Raw genomic sequence first — 27,588 nt, 5'->3', positions numbered from 1 at the left:
AAGAGGAGCTGGTACCATTCCTTCTGAAACTATTCCAATCAATAGAAAAAGAGGGAATCCTTCCTAACTCATTTTATGAGGCCAGCATCATCCTGATACCAAAGCCAGGCAGAGACACAACAAAAAAAGAGAATTTTAGATAAATGTCCCTGATGAACATCAATGCAAAAATCCTCAATAAAATTCTGACAAATCGAATCCAGCAGCACATCAAAAAGCTTATCCACCATGATCAAGTGGGCTTCATCCCTGGGATGCAAGGCTGGTTCAACATATGGAAATCAATAAATGTAATACAGCATATAAACAGAACCAAAGACAAAAACCACATGATTATCTCAATAGATGCAGAAAAGGACTTTGACAAAATTCAACAATCCATCATGCTAAAAACTCTCAATAAATTAGGTACTGATAGGACATATATCAAAATAATAAAAGCTATCTATGACAAACCCACAGCCAATATCATGCTGAATGGGCAAAAACTGGAAGCATTCCCTTTGAAAACTGGCACAAGACAGGATGTCCTCTCACACCACTCCTATTCAACATAGTGGTGGAAGTTCTGGCCAGGGCAATGAGGCAGGAGAAGGAAATAAAGGGTATTCAATTAGGAAAAGAGGAAGTCAAATTGTCCCTGTTTGCAGATGACATGATTGTATATCTAGAAAACCCCATCATCTCGGCCCAAAATCTCCTTAAGCTGATAGGCAACTTCAGCAAAGTCTCAGGATACAAAATCAATGTGCAAAAATCACAAGCATTCTTATGCACCAATAACAGACAAACAGAGAGCCAAATCATGAGTGAACTCCCATTCACAATTGCTTCAACGAGAATAAAATACCTAGGAATCCAACTTACAAGGGATGTGAAGGACCTCTTCAAGGAGAGCTACAAACCACTGCTCAAGGAAATAAAAGAGGATACAAACAAATGGAAAAACATTCCATGCTCATGAGTAGGAAGAATGAATATCATGAAAATGGCCATACAGCCCAAGGTAATTTATAGATTCAATGCCATCCCCTTCAAGCTACCCATGACTTTCTTCACAGAATTGGAAAAAACTACTTTAAAGTTCATATGGAACCAAAAAAGAGCCTGCATCGCCATGTCAATCCTAAGCCAAAAGAACAAAGCTGGAGGCATCATGCTACCTGACTTCAAACTATACTACAAGCCTACAGTAACAAAAACAGCATGCTACTGGTACCAAAACAGAGATATAGACCAATGGAACAGAACAGAGCCCTCAGAAATAATGCCACATATCTACAACTATGTGATCTTTGACAAACCTGATAAAAATAAGAAATGGGGAAAGGATTCCCTATTTAATAAATGGTGCTGGGAAAACCGGCTAGCCATATGTAGAAAGCTGAAACTGGATCCCTTCCTTACACCTTATACAAAAATTAATTCAAGATGGATTAGAGACTTAAATGTTAGACCTAAAACCATAAAAACCCTAGAAGAAAACCTAGGCAATACCATTCAGGACATAGGCGTGGGCAAGGACTTCATTTCTAAAACACAAAAAGCAATGGCAACAAAAGCCAACATTGACAAATGGGATCTAATTAAACTCAATAGCTTCTGCACAGCAAAAGAAACTACCATCAGTGTGAACAGGCAACCTACGGAATGTGAGAAAATTTTTGCAATCTACTCATCTGACCAAGGGCTAATATCCAGAATCTACAATGAACTCAAACAAATTTACAAGAAAAAAACTAACAACCCCATCAAAAAGTGGGCGAAGGATATGAACAGACAATTCTCAAAAGAAGACATTTATGCAGCCAAAAGACACATGAAAAAATGCTCATCATCACTGGCCATCAGAGAAATGCAAATCAAAACCACAATGAGATAACATCTCACACCAGTTAGAATGGCGATCGTTAAAAAGTCAGGAAACAACAAGTGCTGGAGAGGATATGGAGAAATAGGAACACTTTTACACAGTTGGTGGGACTGTAAACTAGTTCAACCATTGTGGAAGTCAGTGTGGTGATTCCTCAGGGATCTAGAACTAGAAATACCATTTGACCCAGCCATCCCATTACTGTGTATATACCCAAAGGACTATAAATCATGCTGCTATAAAGACACATGAACACGTATGTTTATTGCGGCACTATTCACAATAGCAAAGACTTGGAACAAACCCAAATGTCCAACAATGATAGACTGGATTAAGAAAATGTGGCACATATACACCATGGAATACTATGCAGCCATAAAAAATGATGAGTTCATGTCCTTTGTAGGGACATGGATGAAATTGGAAACCATTATTCTCAGCAAACTATTGCAAGGGCAAAAAACCAAACACCGCATATTCTCACTCACAGGTGGGAATTGAACAATGAGAACGCATGGACACAGGAAGGGGAACATCACACTCTGGGGACTGTTGTGGGGTGGGGGGAGAGGGGAGGGATAGCATTAGGAGATATACCTAATTCTAAATGATGAGTTAATGGGTGCAGCACATCAACATGGCACATGTATACATACGTAACAAACCTGCACATTGTGCACATGTACCCTAAAACTGAAGGTATAATTAAAAAAAAGAAAAAAAATCCCTTATTAATAGTAAGTGCTCAATTAGTATTTGTGATTATTATTTTCAATTATTTTCCCACATTCAAATTCCAGTTAACTTAGAATAACTAAGTCTTATTAAAAGCATTTTAAAGACAAAGAGTATTTCCCTATTTCTTTTGCTTCCCATGGTATTGTTGATCCATAATAATCATTTAAAAAGATCTAGTTGATAGACACATAAATTTAACTTTGTATCAAATATTCACAGTTCCATTGACCATATTGTTACATTATCGTCTCCCTAGACTTTTAATTACCCAAACATAAAAAGGTGATATCATATTGATGTTACATATAAACTTTATGACAAATTAGAAGATAAACATAAATTGATATTTGGTAGATTAAGCATTTTATTTATAACATGTACAATAGGAGCATTATTTCTTTCCACTCCCTGACATTTTGATATAACAATTTAGAAAAAAATGCCAAAACTAGTTTAATTAAGCTAGATAAAAAAGTGAAAAAGGAATTCATGAGAAAGTTTCCCTATTAAAGTGAATTTGCAATTGATAGCAAAGTACTAAAAAGCTCCATTTACTTAAATGTTTATCTTGTTAAATATTACCGTCCTTGGAACTGGTGATTAAACAATCAATATGGAAGTTCAATATGGTAGTTCAATATGGAAAGTAGTATAACTATATCTCATTTTGTCATGCTAAAAAATACAACATTATAAAGTTTACACATTGTACTCTGAAATCACAAACCATTAACTGTCTCAGCATGCTATTAAATGTTGCATTCTAATTCAAAATGTGTCTCTAATGATCTCTTAAATGAACTTATCTTAAGTAAATTAAATAGTAACTAAGAGCATTTGTTTGGTACACAATATGTGAAAGATATTTAATAGAAAGTAACATGTACGGCAATCACTAAATAAAAAAAAAACACAGAGCTGAAGTTTTTGAAGCTATAAAAACTATACCTAATTTTTGAAAGCTTAATTTTAAAGGACAAGTTATGACTTTTTTTTTTTTTTTTTCTGAGACTGAGTCTTACTCTGTCACCCAGGCTGGAGTGCGGTGGCGCAATCTTCGCTCAATGCAACCTCCACCTCCCAGGTTCAAGTAATTCTTCTGCCTTAGCCTCCCGAGTAACTGGGTCTACAGGCGTGTGCCACCATGCCTGTCTAATTTTTGTATTTTTAGTAGAGACGAGGTTTCACCATGTTGGCCAGGATGGTCTTGATCTCTTGACCTCATGATCCATCTGCCTCGGTCTCCCAAACTGCTGGGATTACAGGCATGAGCCACCGCACTCAGCCTAGCTATGACATTTTAAAAATACCCTCACTATTGGTAAAATGGATAATAATTGATGTTGAACAAAAGTAAAGAAAATCTGAGTAGGTTGATAACTCTTATGTGTGATCAATGGTCTTCAGCCAAAGACCACCAGAAACACAATTATAGTTGAACAAGTTAGGGTTATTACTTTTTGCAGTGAGAAAGAAGGGACAATATGGAGAATTATGAAACTTTGAAGGGGGTGTTACTAAGGACTTTGCTTAGGGGATTTGGAGGAGGGTCAAGCAGGAATGCCCTGGACTGGGTTCTGACAGAGGGCAGGGACAATTTTATGGTTGGGTATCTCAAAAAATCTAATCTACAGAAAAGGCAGAGTAAAGTGAGGCTACGGCTACAATTGTTAAAGAAGCAACAGTCACCCATACAGCTAGGAGAGGGAAGTGTTTGCTAACTTGCTTCTACATTGTTCATGTTTTGTGTTTAGACATGATTACAAAGTGGAACCCTTTTGTTTTACTCCATAATGGTTACAGAGTGGACTTGTCTGATGCTTGTGTTCTGTAAAATTGTTCTGTGCTTAACAGAACACTAAGACTTAGCTGTGAATGTGGGGCCAGTGCGTAGAAACACCAAAGCCTGGTTGACAGTACCGGGTCAGCTCCCAGATGTCAAGGGCTAATTTTCCTTTCTTAGTATTGATAAATGAAATCAACTAATTGATTTTAATTGGGTAAACATATACATAGTGGCTTTGTTTTTACTAAATTTTATACTATATCTTCATTGGTATTGACACAGATGGGCTACTAAATAAGCAATATAGTTACAGTAAACTCAGTATTACTTTTCCTGTTTATTTTTTATTATAACTAATAATGAGATCTTAAAAAATCAGTTTTTGTAATATTGGATGGGCTTCCACTTTACACTTCGGATCATGTAGGGGGTATGTTATCATTAAAGCTAATAATCCAATAAGATCTAAAAGCACATATGGAGAAAATAATGGTGAGGTGAGACATGGAATTTTGATTTGCTTCAAAGAATCAAGGTTTAGATAAAGTAAAAATAACAAAAAGGATATAGGGCAGAAATAATTAATGGCTAACATCTCAGCTCTACAAATCAATAATATTAAGTAGAATTTGAGTGCTTACTATGGATCAAGTTGCTAACATGCAATAACCCATTTAGCTCTTTTAACGACAACAAGAAATGAGTTCCAGCATTACCCCTGTATTACAGATGAGGAAAAAGACAAGTTGCATAACTTACTGTAGGTCATCCAGGCTAATGTGTAACAGAAACAAATCTGTAATATGAAACCTAGTCTCTGTGACCTCAGAGCCAAGCCTTCAATCTTTATGCTAATGATTTTCCTTCTAAGGAGTTCCCACTAAGATCACCAATCACAGACTTTAAGATAATGAAGCATCAATATGCAGAGAGTATGCTGCCAGTCATTGATGAGGTAATTATTTTAGCCTAGATAGCACAGCACTATACTAGCATAACAAGTGTGAAGGCCATAAATAGTTTTCTGCTATAAAAGCCCAAGAGACTATCTACTGAGTTACCAGTCTGAAAGGACTCATCAAGTTATGTTTAGGCTATGTTAAATTGATGGACTAAAGACAAATGATGCAACCAAAAATTAGTTTAATAGATCTTGGTTAATTAGATCTTTCACAAAAGTGGCTAGTACTTTTCATGATCTGCCTCTATTTCAAAGAGCAAAAGTCTAGTTAAAATAAAAGTACGAACCTAGATTTCTCTTACTGGAGTTAAAATTAAATTTCAACAAGATTCATGTTCTCAGGACTATTATTTTTCATTTGTTCATCACTAGATCACAAGTAAAAATGATTAACAGAAGCAAAGTTGTAAAATGATATAATCCTTCCAGAAATTTGGAATAACTTGGCAAAATTCAAAAGCTTTACAAATCATACTGTGCTTACTTACTACATACTTTGAGGAATCTACCTCTCCTTCAAAAAAAGTAAAATATAAAATACAAACAAAAATTTTATTGATCTAAAGAAGTTCATCATACCAATATTTGTATCATTGAAAACAGACCAAATGTGCAATACTAGAGGAATGGCTAAGTTAGTTATATAGCCAAATAATCTAATATGATGTAGTCATTTATAATTTGTCTTCTTTTCAGCTTTATTGAGATTTAATTGATGAATAATTATGGTATATATGTAAGAGGTACATCTTGATGTTTTGATATATATGTATTGAATATGTGTGTGTATGTGTGTGTGTGTGCGTGTATATATATAACATATATTGCGAAATAATTACCTCAACCAAGTTGAGGTATTACACATTACCTCTCTCTCTCTGTATATATATATATATATATATATATATATATATGTTCACACATTGTGAAATAATTACCTCAATCAAGTTAATTAACACTTTTATCACCTCATATAGTTATCGTTTTCTCTTTTTTTGGTGAGAACATTTAAGATCTAGGAAATCTTTATTCTTTATATGTAAGTAACAAAAAAATGTACATACACATGTGTGTATACACACATAACTACAAAATGCATACAAAGACTAGAGAGTATAGCATTTTAATCATTAATATATAATTGAAAGTTTATATTGTGTAAATTCTCCTTAAAACTCTCCTTTCCTTTTATTTTTAACAAGTATACTAGACATGTCTATAATTTCTTCTCCTAAAACATTCATTTCTAAAATCTGCTATAACCACAGGTCCTAAAAGGACAGGCTTTATGAGTTTGTCAACCACCTCCTTTTGTCCAACTATGGAAAATTCTCTGGCCCAAAGCCAGATTTACCATGGCATCCCAGTGGTAAATTTGAGTCTTTCAAGAATTGAGCTGAGACAAAGAAATTTTAATCAATTACTAACAGGAATACATGCTGAGCAGTAGTAACTTAGAGTTGTTACTGGTGGTTCCAATGAATATCATATAAATGAGTAAGAAGATGGTGGGACAGAGAGAAAAATGGGGTTGCTAAGCAGAAGTTAGAAAACTAGAAAAAAGATTTTAGAGTCCACAGGGCTCCTAGGAATAATAGAGAGTGGTTTCAGTTCTTGATATCCCAAATCCAGTCCTCATGAGAACCAACATTACTTATTCCCATTCTTTGGAACACTGAGACATCATCTGTGGCTTTGTAATAAACAATTCTTTTTCAGTTGGCATAGTTTACATAGGTTTTGGTACCGTAAAACAAAAATAATTTGACAGAAAAAAACATATTACAGCACCTTAATATATACACCCCTTCATATAAAAACAAGGAATTAGGATAACCAGCCAGCAAAGTAGAAGCCTCAATTTCTATTTTGAGTCCTGATGTTAATGTGTTTTCTTTTAAAGGTAGAAAAGTTTCATTTAAAGGTAGAAGAATGAGTCAGAGTGGTTTGCATGTTAATCATTATATATTGGAGTAGGGGAACTCAGAGAGATTCCAAACATGAGAAGGATTCAATACACTGAAGCTGGCTCTGTGCTGTAGGTGTACACATGCAGTAACTGGGGAAGAAAAATTCCCCTAGGAGTTAAGGATAACCACCAGCTGACAGCAAGTATAGGAATAAAGACATCAGTTCTGCAACTGTAAGGAACTAGATTCTGCCAACAACCTGAATAATCTTCAGAGTGGTTTCTTCCTAGAGTTTCCCCTAACTGCCCAGCCAGCCAATACATTGATTCTGGCCTTGTGAAATCCAGAGCAGAGAAACCAGCTGAGCCATTCTTCACATCTGACCTATGGAATTGTGAAATAATAAATTTGTATTGTTTTAAGCTACTAAATTTGTGATAATTTGTTCTAGTAGCAATAGAAAACTAATAAGTCATCTTAGACCATTCATCACCAGCTGAACTTTCAGATGACTGCAGCCTTTGAATATAAGGATCCAAACTATGCCTAGCTTAATGGATGATCCACAGAATTATTTGATATTTTCAGCTGCCAAGATTCTATGTGGTTGTTAGGCAGCAATAAATAATTGATACAGACATAGGTACTGATAATTTCAGTTTGCAGTATTAAAATTCTAGAGCAAATGACATTGACTTTGGAATTGAGTTAAGGGTGGAGCCTTGAAAAGTAGAGAGAAAACTATGGGTGAATGTTAAAAAATGGTAAGAAAATTGTTATAGGATTCTAGAAGTGGAAATCATGTGCCTACTTGATATATCCTGGTAAAAATATGTATAGTGAGAAGAGTACAATCAGATTCCGGGAAAACATTTTAAGGTGTGCATACAGAAAGAATCTATGAGTAAAGGATATTGACAGATAATGTTTGAGGAAGTAGATAGGTAACCAGGAAAGAGTGATTTAAGCAAATCAAGTAGGGGCCAGAAATTTGTTTGTGAGAAATTTGACAATATGTACTCCAGGCTTTAAAAATATGTGTGACTTTACAGTGGAATTCTACCAGATGTATAAAGAAAAGTGGTCCTACTCCTAATGAAACTATTTCAAAAAATTGAAGAGAAAGGGCTTCTCCCTAACTTGTTCTATGAGGCCAGCGTCATCGTAATACCAAAACCTGGCACAGACACAACAAAAAGTAAAACTTCAGGCTAATACCCTTGATGAACACAGCTGCAAAAATCCTCAACAAAATACTAGCAAGCCAAATCCAGCAGCAAATCAAAAAGCTAATCCACCATGATCAAATAGGTTTTATCTCTGGGAGGCAAGGTTAGTTCAACATAAGTAAATTAATAAATGTGATTCATCACATAGAACTAAAAAAAAAAACCCACATAATCATCTCATTAGATGCAGAAAAGCCTTTCAATAAAATTCAACATCCCTTCATGTTAAAAACCCTCAACAAACTAAGCACTGAAGGAACATACCTCAAAGTAATGAGTCATCTCTGACAAACCCACAACCATATTGAATGGGTAAAAGCTAGAAGCATTCCCCTTGAGACCTGGAACAAGGCAAGGATGTCCACCCCCACCACTCCTATTCAACCTGATTCTGGAAGTCCTAGCCAGACAATCAGCCAAAAGAAAAAAAAAAAAATAAGAGGAATCCAAACAGAAGGAGAATAAGTCAAACTATCTCTGCAGATCATATGATTCTATGAGAATTTGGTAAGATTCTCTATTATAGTTTCTGTCCAAAAGCTCCTAGATATGATAAACAACTTCAACAAAGTTTGAAGATACAAAATTAATGAACAAAAGTCAGTAACATTCCTACACACCAACAACATCCAAACTGAAAGCCAAATCAAGAACACGATCCCCTCACAATAGCCACAAAAAGAATAAAATACCTAATAATACAGCCAACCAGGGAGGTGAAAGATATCTACAAGGATAATTACAAACCACTGCTCAAATAAATCAGAAATAACCCAAACAAACGAAAAAACATTCCATGCTCATAGATATGAAGAATCAATATTGCTTAAATGGCCATACTTCCCAAAGCAATCTACAGATTCAATGCTATTCCTATCAAACCACTAAGGACATTCTTCACAGAATTAGAAAAAAAGTATTTAAAAATGTATATGAAACCAAAAAAGAGCCTAAATAGTCAAGGCAGTCATAAGCAAAACGAACAAAGCTGGAGGCATCATGTCACCCAGCTTTGAACTATACTACAGTTACCAAAACACCATGGTACTGGTACAAAATCAGACCCATAGACCCATGGAACAGAATAGAGAGCCCACAAATAATGCCACACACCTACAACCACCTGATCTTCAACAAAGTTGACAAAAACAAGAAATAAGAAAATTTCTTAATATTCAATAAATGATGCTAGGATAACTGACTAGCCATATGCAGAAGGTTGAAACTGGACCCGTTTATTATACCATGTACAAAAAAAAAAAAAAAACCCTCCAGATGGATTAAAGACTTAAATGTAAAACCTAAAACTAGGCTGGGCATGGTGACTCATGCCTGCAATCCAGCATTTTGGGAGGCCAAGGCAGGAGGATCACCTAAGGTCAGGAATTCGAGACCAGCCTGGCCAACAAGCAGAAACCTCATCTCTACTAAAAATATAAAAAAAATTAGCCAGGCATGGTGATGGGCACCTGTAATCCCTGGTACTCAGGAGGCTGAGGCAGGAGAATCGCTTGAACCCAGGAGGCACATGTTGCAGTGAGCCGAGATTGTGCCATTGCACTCCAGCCTAGGCAACAAGAGCAAAACTTCGTCTTAAAAAAAAAAAAATTCTAAAACTGAAAAAAACCCTGGAAGGTAATCTAGGAAATACCATTCTGGACACAGGCCCTAGCAAGGATTTCATGATAAAGATGCCAAAAGCAATTTCAACAAAAACAAAAATTGGCAAATGGGACCTAATTAATCTAGAGAGCTTCTGCACAGTAAAAGAAACTATCAACAGAGTAAACAGTCTACTCTGTGAGAATGAGAGGAAATATTTGCAAACTATGCATGTGACAAAGGTCTAATATCCAGAATCTTTAAGGAACTTAAACAAATTAACAGGCAAAAAGCAAACAACCTCATTAAAAAGTGCGTAATGACATGAACAGACACTTTTCAAAAAAAGACATATGCCTGGCCAACAAGCATATGAAAAAATGCTCAACATCATGAATCATTAGCAAAATGGAAATCAAAACCACAATGAAGTATCATTTTACACCAGTAAGAATGACTATTACTAAAAAGTCAAAAAATAACAGATGCTGCCAAGGTTGTGGAGAAAAGGGAACTTTTTTTTTTTTAATAGCTTAAATTTCTGAAAACTTTATTTTCGAAAATAAGCAAGCATGAGAATGGAACAAAGAACACTATGTTGTTCCATTAAATCTGCAGGACACAAATTCATCTACTGTTGACACTTTATGGCATTTACTCTTATACAGTGCTGTTAGGAATGTAAATTAATTCAGCCATTCTGGAAAGCTTGTGGTGATTTCTCAAAGAACTCAAAACAGAATTACCATTCAACCCAGCAATCTCATTACTGAGTACATACCCAAAGGGATATAATCAACCTATCATGAAGACACATGCATGCATATGTCCATCACAGCACTATTCATAATAGCAAAGACATGGAATTAACCTAAATGTCCATCAGTGCTAGACTGGATAAAGAAAATGTGGTACATATACTCCATGGAATAGTATGCAGACATAAAAAGGAATGAGATCATTTCCTTTGCAGCAACATGGATGAACTTGGAGGCCATTATCCTAAGTTAACTAATCCAAGAATAGAAAATGAGATATCATATGTTCCCATTTATAGGTGGGAGCTAAACATTGAGCACAAAGAAGGGAAGAACAGACACTGGGGCCTACTTGAGAGTGGAGGGTAGGAGGAGGGAGAGGATCAAAAAACTACCTTTGAGGTACTATTCTTATTACCTGTGTGATAAAACAATCCATATACCAAACCCCTGTGACACACAATTTACGTATATAACAAACCTGCACATGTACCCATGAACCTCAAATAAACCTTAAAAAATAACTACGATAGAAAGCAAATGAAAATATGAGTAACTTTTGACTTAGAATTATACTTTTGACAAATTATCCTCAGGAAAACCATAGCATTTTTTAAAATAGCCAAATAAAATTTCAAAAACAAACTAAAAATCCAATAATAGAGCTACTGGTTAAATACCTAACAGGAGAGCCATTCTGTGAAACTACCACATATTTATGATGGAATTTAGAATATGCTACCTCATATAGCACCTTGGTATTTGAGGGAACAGCGGAAGCAAGAGGGTCACTTGCACCCCTTCTCCCAATCTGCTCCCCTGCAACAGGCTGCAAAACCTACCTGATCTTCCTCCAAAATGAGTAATAAGGCCCTCATTCCAAAAGGATCCTCCCTGTACTTGGAGGAAAGGAATGTTCTTATGTCTGAAGGCACAGAGATGCCAAGAAGAATCTGAACAAACATGTCTTGCTGTTTCCCCCAGTTTTTTACTAGACTATACCCTTTTGTCCTCCAATCATAGTTCCCCATCACTGACCATAAAATACACAGATTTTTCTTGTTTATTTTGGTCTTCATTCCAAAAGGCATGAATGTGATTTTAATGTCATGTAAAACTTATATTAAATAAATGTATATGCTTTTCTCTTGTTAATATGCCTAAAGGTCTCAACCATGTACCTGGCAATGGGTGAGGAAAAAAGATATTACTTTTCCAAATATGTGTTTGTGTGTGTGTGTGTGTGTGTGTATTGTGTGTGTGTGTGTGAATGTGTACCAGAAAAAAATTGAAAATATATACAGTAAAATGGTAATGGTAATCATCTGAATAGTAGGATGATTGTTGATTTTTACATTCTTCTTTATATAAGTATTTTTCAAATTTTCCTGTTACAAATATATGTAAGCCATGAAGACATCTTCCTCCAAAAAGAGTGCTCAGAAATAACAAATAATATGGGGAATAAATAAAAAGAAAAAAGAAGTGTTGACTTTATTCACAACTTTAAAAAAACCATTTCATTTTGAATTTGAGAGAATTACAGAGTTGACTAATGAGAGTACCCATTTCACAGGGAATGTCATAAGGACCAAAAGAAATGGGCAAAAAGCTTGATAGTGCCTGATACATAGTAACAGAGTACACCCAATCAATGAGCACCAGCTGAACATTTTAGGCGAGGATGACCATATCCACATTCTAGTGGGCAGGTTTTGGATTCCAATTGCCTTCAGCATGTCCTTCAGCCTCTCTCAGTCTCAGTTTCCACATCTATAAATTAGGAATAGGAAATATCTACATGTATTTTGTCAGACACTTAAGAATTAAATTTTATAATGTATACAAAGACCAATCCCTAAGGCTTGGCTTAGAAATATTTCTGGATGACTAAATAAAGTCTTGGAGAGAGCAAACCTGTACAGCCCTGACAAAAAGGGTGGTTGGGAGGTGAAGACATGAGTGTAGCTGGGGTACATGGAACTAAGGGAGATATTTTCTTTTTTATTTATTTATTTATTTATTTATTTATTTATCATTACACTTTAGGTTTTAGGGTACATGTGCGCAATGTGCAGGTTAGTTACATATGTATACATGTGCCATGCTGGTGTGCTGCACCCACTAACTTGTCATCTAGCATTAGGTATATCTCCCATTGCTATCCCTCCCCCCTCCCCCCATCCCACAACAGTCCCCAGAGTGTGATGTTCCCCTTCCTGTGTCCACGTATTCTCATTGTTCAATTCCCACCTATGAGTGAGAATATGCGGTGTTTGGTTTTTTGTTCTTGCGATAATTTACTGAGAATGATGATTTCCAATTTCATCCATGTCCCTACAAAGGACATGAACTCATCATTTTTGATGGCTGCATAGTATTCCATGGTGTATATGTGCCACATTTTCTTAATCCAGTCTATCATTGTTGGACATTTGGGTTGGTTCCAAGTCTTTGCTATTGTGAATAGTGCCACAATAAACATATGTGTGCATGTGTCTTTATAGCAGCATGATTTATAGTCCTTTGGGTATATACCCAGTAATGGGATGGCTGGGTCAAATGGTATTTCTAGCTCTAGATCCCTGAGGAATCGTCACACTGACTTCCACAATGGCTGAACTAGTTTACAGTCCCACCAACAGTGTAAAAGTGTTCCTATTTCTCCACATCCTCTCCAGCACCTGTTGTTTCCTGACTTTTTAATGATTGCCATTCTAACTGCTGTGAGATGGTATCTCATTGTGGTTTTGATTTGCATTTCTCTGATGGCCAGTGATGATGAGCATTTTTTCATGTGTTTTTTGGCTGCATAAATGTCTTCTTTTGAGAAGTGTCTGTTCATGTCCTTTGCCCACTTTTTGATGGGGTTGTTTGTTTTTTTCTTGTAAATTTGTTTGAGTTCATTGTAGATTCTGGATATTAGCCCTTTGTCAGATGAGTAGGTTGCGAAAATTTTCTCCCATTTTGTAGGTTACCATCAGAGTGAACAGGGAGATATTTTCAATACAGGAGAAATTGAATACATGCATTTATTTTTTGAAGAGAAGGAGACAGCAAAGAGCGAGAAAATGAAGCCAAGAAAAAATAATGATAATCTGTGAGGCAATATCCTTGATGAAATGGGAGTGGATGGAATTTAAAGCATAAGAAAGGTATTTACCTAAGACATCTTTCCCTGTGAGACAGGCGGTAAGGATGGGTATCAATACGGAAGACCCAAATATTTAGGAAAAGATTTTCATGGAGTATCTCATCTTGAGTAAGCTTCCACCTAAAACTCGAAGAATATTCATTTTTGACCCATATGTATCTGCTATCATTATCATTGTCATTTCCTGTTATCCATGGTATATTACAAAAACATCCATACCCTTTTAGAAAGCATCTTTCTAAAAGGAAACTTAGATACTTAAGTAAAAAAAAAAAAAAAAAGGAAAGAAAGAAGGTCTTTACTTGAGTAGTGCCTTATCCAAACACCTTACCCCAAAGTTATTTATATGTTCCAGCTACCTTCACAAAATTAAGCCTCAGTAATTTGAATTCCCACTTCATATAAATACTGGTTAACACAAGGTATGTGCTTGTTCCCTGAATACTTTGAATTAACATTTTGAACACTAATTTTTTTAAGTTCCTTAAAAGAAACATTTTAAAGGTGTTTTTGGCAGGTGCTTTGGCTAGCTTCACTGAATCCATTCATTAATACAAGACAGCATTTTCCATTGGCTGCAGACAAAACTGAAGGTAAAACTTACTGGGTAAACATTCCTGTTTACTTGTCATGGTAAATTATTTTATTTATGGTTCAACTAGTTCACTATACACAATAGGTTTGTGTGATAAATTAATAAATAACATATAAAAGCCAGGATAGATGGCAGGTACTATGTTAATGACAATATAACACTGTGAATTCTTAAAGTGAATTATAATCTAAGTATCTAGTAGCAATTATCATTTTCATCACAATCATCACTTTACTTTTATGTAGAATATAAGTTTCTTCTAGAAAATGCATATGAACATATTTCATATTTAGTAACTACTTTTGTATGTCCCCTATATATCAAGGTTCTCCACAGAAGCGGAACCAATAAGATGTGTATATGTTTGTGTGTGTGTGAGAGAGTGTGTGCGTGGTGTGTATGTGTTGTAGATCAACATTCTGTTCAGGCCTTCAACTGATTGAATAAGGCCCATGTACATTACAAAGGGCAATCTGCTTTACTCAAAATCCACAGATTTAAACATTGCTATTATGCAGAAACACTCTCACAAAAGCATCCAGAATAAGGTTTGATCATATATTTAGGCTATGTGGCCCAGCCTCTACAACCCTCCTTAAATGTAACCAATTTTAGTGCAACTTCAAAATTTGAAGTAGAATTATATCCACATATGAGAAAGAGCTGAGTGAAATAAGTCACCACCAGAAAAAAAACAAGCAAAAACGATTGTCAAGTACCCATCTCTGTCTCAATCACTTCTGCTATGCCGAACAGATAAATCACGTGCAAGCCATGCTGCCGTCTGCCATTGATCTCAGCTTCAATCTCCAATGCCCACTCCTACTAGGGAAAGACACACAATATTAGTTCACCATCAGCCTTCAAAAATGCAGCAGATAGTATTCTATCATACATTTCTTCCATCTTCTCCCCTCCCCTATTCTCTCCTTTCCTCTCCTCCTCTCCCTTCTTCTCATTTGTGGTCTCCAAACTCACTTTGCCTGTGCCTGAGAGTGAAAAACCTTTGAATTGCTTGCCACCACTGGCTTTGGTGACAAATATTTGACATCTAATGCCTTACACAGCTGGGAGTAGGGTAAAGACAACTAGCCTAGTCTGGCAAGGTAATAATAGTACCAAATTCATGACAATTCCTAGACAGCAGAATTCAGACAGTAAAATTTATATTTTTTACCCAATGAACAAGTGCATTAACACACATATGTTAATTTTTTAATTTTTAAAAATATTTAATTAAAAAGTTAGGCCACCTAATTAGAGTAAATCAAATGAACAGGATATATACCTTGCATTTTTATTACATACATTTTATATAGAGTATTAGCAATGGCTTAAACAAGGCAGACATTTATTCTCACATGAGTTAAAGGCCCAAGCTAATATGGTAGCTGTGCTATACAAAATAATCACAGTCAGCCTTCTTTTACCTAGTGTTTTGCTCATCTCGATTCTTTTTTTTTAAATTTTTTTTATTTTATTATTATTATACTTTAAGTTTTATGGTACATGTGCACAATGTGCAGGTTAGTTACATATGTATACATGTGCCATGCTGGTGTGCTGCACCCATTAACTCGTCATTTAGCATTAGGTATATCTCCTAATGCTATCCCTCCCCCCTCCTCCCACCCCAAAACAGTCCCCAGAGTGTGATGTTCCCCTTCCTGTGTCCATGTGTTCTCATTGTTCAATTCCCACCTATGAGTGAGAATATGCGGTGTTTGGTTTTTTGTTCTTGCGATAGTTTACTGAGAATGATGATTTCCAATTTCATCCATGTCCCTACAAAGGACATGAACTCATCATTTTTGATGGCTGCATAGTATTCCATGGTGTATATGTGCCACATTTTCTTAATCCAGTCTATCATTGTTGGACATTTGGGTTGGTTCCAAGTCTTTGCTATTGTGAATAGTGCCACAATAAACATATGTGTGCATGTGTCTTTATAGCAGCATGATTTATAGTCCTTTGGGTATATACCCAGTAATGGGATGGCTGGGTCAAATGGTATTTCTAGTTCTAGATCTCTGAGGAATTGCCACACTGACTTCCACAATGGCTGAACTAGTTTACAGTCCCACCAACAGTGTAAAAGTGTTCCTATTTCTCCACATCCTCTCCAGCACCTGTTGTTTCCTGACTTTTTAATGATTGCCATTCTAACTGCTGTGAGATGGTATCTCATTGTGGTTTTGATTTGCATTTCTCTGATGGCCAGTGATGATGAGCATTTTTTCATGTGTTTTTGGCTGCATAAATGTCTTCTTTTGAGAAGTGTCTGCTCATCTCGATTCTTAAATGGCTTACTACCACCTATCCAAGTTCTAGCTAATAGTAAAAGGTTAAAAGAGGAAGAAGCAGCATTTTCCTTTCCTTTAAGGTATTACATACAAGTGGCAGAGATTATGTCTTCTGACATCCTGTTGTCCAGTACACAAATTCACTTAGCTTGAAGGGAAACTAGGAACCCTCTTCTTTAGTCCAGATGGCCTTGTGAGGAACTATGTGAAAAATGGAGAAAAGAGATGGGACATACATATGCAGCAGTATTGACCACAAATCTAAACTTTGGTTTAATAAATTATGTAGATATATACATGTATGTATGTGTATGTGTGGATGTATACGTACGTAAATATTTAGAGGAAGAAGTAGGTAATGTTATTTATCAGGTAAAATTAATTAAAATTATGGCCATCCATCTGTTAATATGATGATTTAATTTAACTCTGTGAAAAAGCATTCAGGATTCATTTTGATTATGACAATTTGCAAGCACTAGAAAATTTCTCTTTGGATACAAAATAAACTGCGATTTATTCATTAGTTACATGAATAAAAAAATCTCATCATAGATAAGTATCAGTTCTTGCCACAATCGTTCTTGTAACAAACCACCCTGCAACTGAGAGGCAAAAAATAACTACCATTGATTCTCCCTCATAAATGTGTGTGCTTACTAGAGGCTGGCTGATTTAGGCTGAGCTTGGCTCCAAATTATAGGTTAGATCCAAGTTCTCTTGGTTTGTTTTTCTTGGACCAGTAGGGCTAATGGGCTACCCTGGACATGTTTTGCACATGAAAATAATAAGCCCGAGGGTAGGCTCAACTGCTACATTATTTTCAGGCTTTTACTTGTGTCATGTTTGCTAATAGTCCATAAGCCATTGCAAGGCATACGTCCAAGTCCAAAATTAAGAGCTGAAATACCTCCTCTACCTTGACACATGACAAAGGTGTAGACATATGTTACTATTACAAGGAAGTAAAAACTGGGACAAGTCAGTCAATTGACGATAAGATCTTATTGAATCATTTCAATGTGAATGTAATTTCACTTTGCCTATTAGACTTAGTACTGTAAATTAAGTAATTTATTTGATACTTATTTGGCTACTATGGTATCAAGGCACAGACGTCTTTTCCAAAATTTTTGAGATATCTCCAGCTTATAGAAAGTCAGTCTGGTGAAAGATTATGACAAAGTAAAAAGCAATCTTAGTACATTGCGGTAAACTCAGTGATAAAGCTATGGAGAGAACAATTACAAAGATATGAGAAAAGGCATCCATTCCGGCCTAGAAAAAAAGAAAGAAAATCCAGAAGGTTTTCTGAAAGACATGTTTTTAAAATTTCTGTAATTTTTGCTGGGATGGGTCGGCTCTACACATTTCTCATTCTTCTGGAGCCAATAGCTGGCCAGGATTATTATTCTCATGGTGATGGCAAAGAGCTGGAGGGTAAGGCTGAACTCACAAAAACACATTGTGTCTTATCTTCTAAAATCTTACTAGCTGAAGCAAGTCATATGATTGAACTCAACATCAAAGGGTAATGAAGGAAGAGTATTTTTGTGTGTGTGTGGGTGGAATTAAAAGGTTACATGGCAAATGATTTCAGAGAGGGGTTAAAGCAAATAATTCAATCTACCATACAAGTGAAAAAACCACCAAAAACCTAATTTTCTATAAATATTGCTCTATTTATTTACATTTCCAGTATATATGCATATGTATATACATATATGTATATGTGTGTGTCATGTATACACAGGTTGAACATCCCTAATTCAAAAATTCAAAATCTCAAATGGTCCACAAATCAAAACTTTTGAGCACCGACATGAGGCCACAAGTAAAAAACTTCACACTTGACCTCATGTGACATGTTACAGTCAAAACACAGGCACACTATACAAAGTTTATTCAACATCACCAAGGGAGCAAATACCCTCCCAACTCCCTTCAGCCATGATATATCTTTTCTGTGCATGCCCAGATTTCCTTATGCATGCATGCCCACAAAGAGTAATAAAATGGGAGGTGCCAACAGCAGGTTCCCATGATGCTCCACGTGGGGCCAAGACTTACAAGCATTATTCACTGTGATCTTTTTTATATTTTTTAATTCTCTTCTAAGTGAAAATACTATTAAAATGTCAAAAGGACCTGTGGATATCCGCATTGGTGGTAGTGACTAAAAAAAGAGGAAGCATTTATGTTTCTCTATAGCACAGAAAGTCAAGCTGTTAGAGAAATCAGACAGCGTTGTAAGTGTGAATTATCTTACAGAAGAGTATGGTATTGGAAGGACAACCATATATGACCTGAAGAGATAAAACAATAAATGTTTGAAGTTATGTGCTGAAAGTAGTGAACAGCAGCTAATAAAAAATAGAAAAGCACTGCATAAAGCTAAAAAATGAAGATTTCAGTTGTGTATTGAAACAGTGCATCTGTCAGCGTCACAGTGAACACAGGCCACTTAATGGTATGCTGATCAAGAAACAAGCAAAAATTTGTTACGATTACCCGAAAATTGAAGAGAACTGTGAATATTCAACAGGCTGGCTGAATAAATTTAAGAAAAGACGTGACATTAAATTTTTAAAGATTTCTAGAGATAAAGTATCTGTTGATCACAAAATAGCAAAGAAATTCAATTCATTGACAAGTTTGCCAAGGTCACTGCTGATGAAAATCTAATGCCAGAACATGTCTAAAATGCTCATGAAACACCCCTGTTTTAACATTATTACCCCAGAAAGATAGTGGCTACAAATGATGAGATGGCCCCTACAAAAATTAAGGATGCCAAAGACAGAATTACTGCTAGGATATGCTAATGCAGCAGATACGCATACATGTAGACTTGCTGTGATAGGCAAAAGCTTTTGTCCTCACTGTTTTCAAGGAGTGAATTTCTTACCAGTCCATTATTATGCTAACAAAAATGCATAGATAACAGAAATATCTTTTCTGATTGGTTTCACAAACATTTTGTAATAGTGGCTCATGCTCACTGTAGGGATGCTGGATTAAATGGCAACTGCAAGATTTTGCTATTCCTTGACAATTGTTCTGCTCATCCTCCAGCTAAAATTTTCATCAGAAATAATGTTCATGTCATGTATTTTCTTTCAAACGTGACTTCATTAATTCAGCCATGACACCAGGGTCTACGTAGATCAATGAACAGTAAATGCAAAAGCACTTTCTTGAACAGCATGCTAGCAGTGGTGAACAGAGGGCTGGAAAAGTTTTTGATAGGCTTTAGCATGAAGGATGTCTTATATTCTGTTGCCAATGCGTGGAAAATAGTAACTAAAGACATAGTTATGCATGGCTGGCACAACCTCTGGCCTGTGACTATGTTCAATGATGACCATGAACTAGGTGGTGACTTTGAAGTATTTCCGTGTCAAGTGAAAAAGAAAATCTAACTTCCTTACATATGCAAAAAATATATAGCATCAGAGTCTGACAGTAAGCTGGAAGAAGTGGATATTGAAGATATTTTGAACACTGATAATGCAGCTCCAATTGTTTATTGATTGACTGATGGTGAAGTAGCCAAAACGATTCTGAATCAAGGTGATCATGATAATAGTAACAATGAAGATAAGGTTGTTAACTCTACAGAAAAAGTGCCTACAGACATCATGATGAAAATGTGTATGGACTTGCTGAAGGACTACAGAAACACACAATCATAACAGAACAGGAAATGATGTCAGTTTATAAAATAAAAAAGGGATTTCTAAAGCAAAAAACATTGTTAATGAGGCAGATGTGTCTGAAGAAAAAGCCCTAATCCAAAAGACTCACTTCTTGGTCTCTCATCTGCTTCTAATACTTCTTCTCAACTTAAAAAAATACCATGTACAGTAACCTATTAATCAAAATGCAGAATTGTATGTAGAGACTGAAAGCCTGCAGCTGTTTGTTGTTGCTGTTGTTCAATAGCTGATACAGGTATTCTGCTGATGCTACTGTGCTCCTTAGTTACCCTGAATACATTACTTTTTTTCTTACTGTATTAATGTATGCCTTTATTTTCGACTATTATCTATGTGCAAGTAAGTGTAAGAAAATAATTGTTGATTGGTAGCATATAAATTCAGAGTTAAGGATGATGGTGATGGCAACCAACCACAGATTGTCCACATGGGTGACTGAGATAGTGACACCTTTGTTTTCTGATGGCTCAGTGTATACAGACTTTGTTTTATGCACAAAACTATTAAAAATATTGTATAAAATTGCTCTCAGGTATATGTATAAAGTGTATATGAAACATAAATAAATGTTAAACTTTGGTCCCATCCCCAAGAGGCTTCATTATGCATATAGAAATATTCCCAAATCAGAAAATATCTAAAATCTGAAACACTTCTGGCCCCAAACGTTTCAGATAAGAGATACTCAACTTGTATGTATGCTTGTGTATACGCATATGTATATGTAAATGTGATATATATATATATATATATATATATATATATATATATCTTATATACTCCAAACCAGCGAGGTAGATATATGATGTATCTATAACAATGTAAGAACGCAAGAGAAAAGAAATTAAGATAGCAGGTAACAGTGGACAAAAGTAGTACTTGATTCTTGAATATTTATTATTTTTCTGATAGGTAATTTTAACATGAAAGAAAAAATGCGATGAATACACTTAAAGCACACTTGGACAGGGTAAGTTAAGATGCAAATTGATTTTTTGTTTCATTATCTTTTGTACTAACTCTGTGGTTATTTAGAATTTTCTAATTGGAAAAGCCCTAATGAGATGATTTTCAGGCTCTCTTTGATTTTTACTTAGCAGAAGTGAAGACTTTCAATAATTTGTTGTCTTATTCTTCTTTTATTAAAATGTTCTTGATTCTAACGACAGTAATTCTAATTAGCTCTAGTTGAAGACTTTCAATAATTTGTTGTCTTATTCTTTTATTAAAATGTTCTTGATCCTTATGACTGTAGTTCTAATTAGCTCTAGTTCTGTTTCTTTTCTAATAAATAGTATCTGCTATAAAAAAAGTACAGCTGGACAAGTCAATGAAGATTTTCAACGTTGTTGTTAGGCATCCTATAAAAGCATCTGACAGCAATATTCTTAAATTGAAACATTTGATGTGAAAATCTGATATGATTACTTAATAATAATGAATACATAAATCCAAACATGACTGAATATACTTAGTGTCAGATTTAACTATAAAATTTAGTTTTCAATAAAAATTTAAAAGTTATAACAACACAGTAACAACCAAACATTATTACCATTAAGGCAAAGTTGATTTATTCATTACAACAATAGTAACTAATATATACTGAACTCTAATGGGGCACTTCACATAAATTATTTCATTACATTCTCACAGAACTTCATTAGCTCACTATTATATTATTTACATTTTGCAGATGAGGTTTAGAGGAATAAAGTAATCTCTTAGGATCACAAACTAATAATAAGAGTTTTTTCTTACCCATTTATACTATCTGTAGCTTCATGTATTAACCATACATAATTAACTGTTTTTAATTATCAAATATTTTAAACAATAATAATCCTGATTTTTATACTAAATTATAATGCTAAATTCTTATACTAAACTATAATTGTTTTACTCATTTATTCAATAGATATTAATTGAGCAGGTACAATGTGCAAGACCTTTTTTAAGAATGAAGACAAAGACATATATAAGGAAGACATGTTCCAATGCCTTCACGAATCTTCCAGCCTCATATGTTTAACAAACACTGACTGACTGAATGGCTTACTAATGAAAATGGGCCTGCCCATCATTCTCCTTCAAATTTCTATTTCTAGTGTTTGCTTGAAATCCACAAAACAGAGGTTTTTAGAATTGTTCATAAACTAAAGATATGAATTTAAATAAAGAACTAATGAAGTCACTATAAATAAATCAATTAGTAAGGATTCTTTTGATTGCAAGTGATAGGAAACTCAACAAAGTTGGATGACAGAAAAAAAAAAAAAAAAGACACTGGCTATCGTATGGGTAGAGTTATTCCCAGGACAGAAAGTAAACTTGACCAGAATAAATTTCCAGGCTCTACTCCCTTCAGAGACCCTGATCTTAGGCCATCTTCTCTCCTTTAGCAAAATGTCCTGCTACTTTCAAGATACTGGTCATTTCAAGTCCAGTGTTGAAGAGAGGATCTGTTTTGGCATTTTCACCACAGAAGCCCTGAAGTGTGCTTTGATTGGATCAGCAGTCCTGCTCACTAGCAGATCATGATTACTTCAAGCCAATATGAGTTTAGCCTTGAAATAGGGTGAGGTAACCCAGTTCAAACTTCGTGTTTGAGAAATGGTAGGATAGGGAGAAGTTCTGCATATGTGGGATAAGCTTTATTGCATTACTTTTTTTTTATGTTTATTTGCACTGCTCAGAGACTTTTGCCAATTATTTCTTTTTCTTGCTAGGTTGTATTTTATATAGGATAAGCTGCTAGTTTGTTTAATTTTAGGTAACTGTGGTGTTACTGAATAACTGTACTGACCAAAATCTTTTATTTAGAAAATATTGACTAGATGCTAGCCTTCTATTGGTTAAGTATGCCATAAACATTACACAGAATAGTGTAAGATACTGTTTTTGTTCCTAAGAAATAGCTATTCTCTGACTTAATTAAATACAATAAATAATCTAGCTAAGATTATCTAAAACTTGCTATCCAAAAGTAGTTAAAACTTTTTAAATCTTGACAGAAGCAGAAGAAAGCTTTAAGTTTGTGGGGTGTTTTTTCATTATTTTCTGAATGTAGAAATAATTTAATGAGACTTCGGTTAAAAAAAGTAAAGCAAAGATCCTAATTTGGGATAAAAAAATGTAAAAAAATGAAGAGTTACCTATTTTGTATAATGTTGTGAATAATGTCTTTACCGTGAGAGAAGTTGCATTAATGTTGCTTGCTTCTTTTATAAGAACAGATCTTAGCTGAATTTAGATTAAGACAATGTCTCTGAAAAGCATTCATTTTGCAGAGATAGGATATCTGTCTCCTTTGTCTGCCTATCCTTATTCAAAGAGTTACACACAGGAATAAATCAAAACAAGGTACTAGATAAAGGTGAGAAGGTAAAATTTGAGCTTCAGCAAATGGAGAGATTCTTTAGGAGCAGGACTGAGGTTGCTAGAACCCAACCTGGATTATTCAGCTGCAATTCCCTCACAGGGTATTCTTCTACATTGGGAAATTTACCAGTGTAGAATGATACTGTGTCCTGGTGGGTATACCCTGTTGGATATTCCCTGATGGTGCTTTCTAGAACAAGACCTATTCATATTAATAGGAGTCAAGGTGTTTCCAAAGGGTGTTGGAATTCCAACTGTCAGTCATCTTGGAAGGGAGGAGATTCATGATGGAAAGTAAGGATTTGGAATTGAGACTTGAACATCTAGGAAAATAAACTTTCTCAAAGGCATTCCTTTTTAAATAAGAAGTGAATTATATAAGCAGAAACTAAAGAGAGAAGGGGCCAATAGGGTACCCATGTAACACCAAAGAGGACTTAACTATAAACTCTGGGAGTATTCATCTCTAGTTTCAAGCTTTCTTCTTAAAAATGTATTGAAACATTCTTCTATTATTCCCCGTCTTTAATACATTATTGTTAAAGGCTGAGGTAAAGGAGGGAGAAAATTAAGGAATGAACCTACATCCATATTTGAAACACGATGGCCACACCCATCAAAAAGTGGCAGAGGAGGGGAATGTAAAGCAAGAAAAGTAGGGAACTAAGATGGTAATCAACAACCCATACAAATTTGTAGGACATACAAGCATTTGGGGGTAACTTGGTGACATTTGAAGTGAAGATCATTTTGCAGACTAAGCCTTCTGAAATCATACAGAAGAGAAATTTAGATTACTTCTGAAGAAGTATAAACCCATAGGTAGATACAACAATATAATGTCACAGCAGGTAAAGATACGTAGATGCACAGTGTTAGGCAATGTCAGAATCCTACAAAACATGATTTGCAGAACAATGTATAATCACACAAAAAAGTTAACTAAACATTGCTAACCATTACAAACCAATATGAATGGTAATATTGAGTTCAATTTTTATAAATACATATTAATAATACAGGAAGAGAAAGGAGTAGAAGGGATTATACTAAGTTGTTAGAAGATTATCAATAGTTGTTAGGGTTACATTTTTTTCTTTTGTGAATCAGTATAGAGTTTCAACAATAACTACGTATTTATTATCTTTTGATAACAGTAATGTATAATTTCAACTAAGTTATAATCATTATTTAAAAAGTGAGACAGTGACAAAATCTCAGAGATTTGTAGGATAGTATATAGTTGAAAAATGTACTTGGATAATGCCTTCTCATTATATTAGATTATGTCATTAATATCCTCTCAAGTTGGATATAAAATAAATTTATAAGACAGATTTGAAAGGGAAGTTGGAAATGGGGTAGGAAAAATAAAGAGGAAGTAGAAGTCAATGCAAGTCTCATACAAGTCTTCTGTAATACAGGAAATCAGTCAATGAATGTTTACTTTTACATTGAGTCAATTAACCTGAGAGAGACTATCAGTATGTTTGAATCCCTACATTGCTAATGGTAGCATCTCAGCTATGTTTGGGTTGACTTGGAAAAAAATCAATGCCAGAATAAATTAATATTCATTTTAAGACATTCTTAAAAAGTAGAATAAAGTAACAGATAATCACTTAAAAATTTTTACTTTAAGTTCTGGGATACATGTGCAGAATGTGAAGGTTTGTTAACTAGGTATATACGTGCCATGGTGGTTTGCTGTACCTATCAACCCGTCACCTAGGTTTTAAACCCCACATGCATTAGGTATTTGTCCTAATGCTCTTCCTCCCTTGCCTCCCACCCCGCGACAGGCCCCGGTGTGTGATGTTCCCCTCCCTGTGTCCACGTGTTCTCATTGTTCAACTCCCACTTATGAGTGAGAACATGCAGTGTTTGGTTTTCTATACCTGTGTTAGTTTGCTGAGAATGATGGTTTTCAGCTTCAATCATGTTCCCACAAAGGACATTAACTCATTATTTTTTATGGCTGCATAGTATCCCATGGTGTATATGTGCCACATTTTCTTTATCCAGTCTCTCATTGATGGGCATTTGGGTTGGTTCTAAGTCTTTGCCATTGTAAATAGTGCTGCAATAAGCATACATGTACATGTGTCCTTATAGTAGAATGATTTATAATCCTTTGGTTATATACCCAGCAATGGGATTGCTAAGTCAAATGGTATTTCTGGTTCTATATCCTTGAGGAATTGCCACACTGTCTTAATGATTGAACTAGTTTACACTCCCAACAACAGTGTAAACGTGCTCCTATTTCTGCACATCGTCGCCAGCATCTGTTGTTTCCTGACTTTTTAATGGTCACCATGCTAACTTGTGTGAGATGGTATCTCACTGTAGTTTTGATTTGCATTTCTCTAATGACCAGTGATGATGTTTCTTTTCATATGTTTCTTGGCCACATAAATGTCTTCTTTTGAGAAGTGTCTGTTCATATCATTCACCCACTTTTTGATGGGGTTTTTTTTTTCTTGTAAATTTAAGTTCCTTGTAGATTCTAGATATTACACCTTTGTTACGTGGATAGATCGCAAAATTTTCTTCCCATTCTGTAGGTTGCCTGTTCACTCTGATTATAGCTTCTTTTGTTGTGCAGAAGCTCTTTAGTGTAATTAGATCCTATTTGTCAATTTTAGCTTTTGTTGCCATTGCTTTTGGTGTTTTAGTCATGAAGTCTTTGCCCATGCCTATGTCCTGAATGGTATAGCCTAGGTTTTCCTCTAGGGCTTTTATGCTTTTAGGTTTTACCTTTAAGTCTTTAATCCAACTTGAGTTAATTTTTGTAAAAGGTGTAAAGAAGGGGTCCAGTTTCTGTTTTCTGCATATGGCTAGCCAGTTTTCCCAGCACCATTTATTAAACAGGGAATCCTTTCCCCATTGCTTGTTTTTGTAAGGTTTGTTGAAGATCAGATGGTTGCAGATGTGTGGTGGTATTTCTGAGGCCTCTGTTCTGTTCCATTGGTGTATATATCTATTTTGGTACCTGTACCATGCTGTTTTGGTAACTGTGGCCTTGTAACATAGTCAGGTAGTGTGATGCCTACAGCTTTGTAGCACAGGGATCAATGCAATAAGAATAGCTAACTATCCTAAAAATATATGCACCCAATACAAGAGTACCCAGATTCATAAAATAAGTTCTTAGAGACCTACAAAGAGACTTAGGCTCCCGCACAATAATAGTGGGAGACTTTAACATTCCACTGTCAATATTAGGCAGATCGAGACAGAATATTGACAAGGATATTCAGAGCTGAACTCAGCTCTGGACCAATGGGCCTAATAGGCATCTACAGAGTTCTCCATCTCAGATCAACAGAATATACGTTCTTCTCAGCACAACATAGCACTTATTCTAAAATTGACCTATAATTGGAAGTAAAACACTCCTCAGGAAATGCAAAATAATAGGAAACATAACAGTCTCTCAGACCACAGTGCAATCAAATTAGAACTCAGGATTAAGAAACTCACTCAAAATCGCACAACTACATGGAAAGTGAACAACCTGCTCCTGAATGACTACTGGGTAAATAACAAAATGGAGGCAAAAATAAAGAAGTT

General features: G+C 35.2%; 1 long non-coding RNA gene across 1 annotated transcript in view; it reads right to left on the bottom strand.

The window, feature by feature from the left end:
• The window catches only part of LOC129032980 (uncharacterized), a 108,814-nt gene that overhangs the window by 67,640 nt on the left and 13,586 nt on the right, over positions 1–27,588 (bottom strand). The window contains exons 3-4 of the long non-coding RNA XR_010123854.1: positions 17,004–17,113; positions 15,326–15,431 (exon numbers count right to left, since the gene is read on the bottom strand). This is a non-coding gene — a long non-coding RNA (uncharacterized LOC129032980). The remainder of the gene's footprint in view (positions 1–15,325; positions 15,432–17,003; positions 17,114–27,588) is intronic.

Source organism: Pongo pygmaeus, chromosome 1 (assembly GCF_028885625.2).
Source record: "Pongo pygmaeus isolate AG05252 chromosome 1, NHGRI_mPonPyg2-v2.0_pri, whole genome shotgun sequence".
In the NCBI taxonomy this organism is placed as follows: domain Eukaryota; kingdom Metazoa; phylum Chordata; class Mammalia; order Primates; family Hominidae; genus Pongo; species Pongo pygmaeus.
Note: the sequence above shows the minus strand (reverse complement) of the source record. Positions and strands in the feature narration are given on the sequence as shown.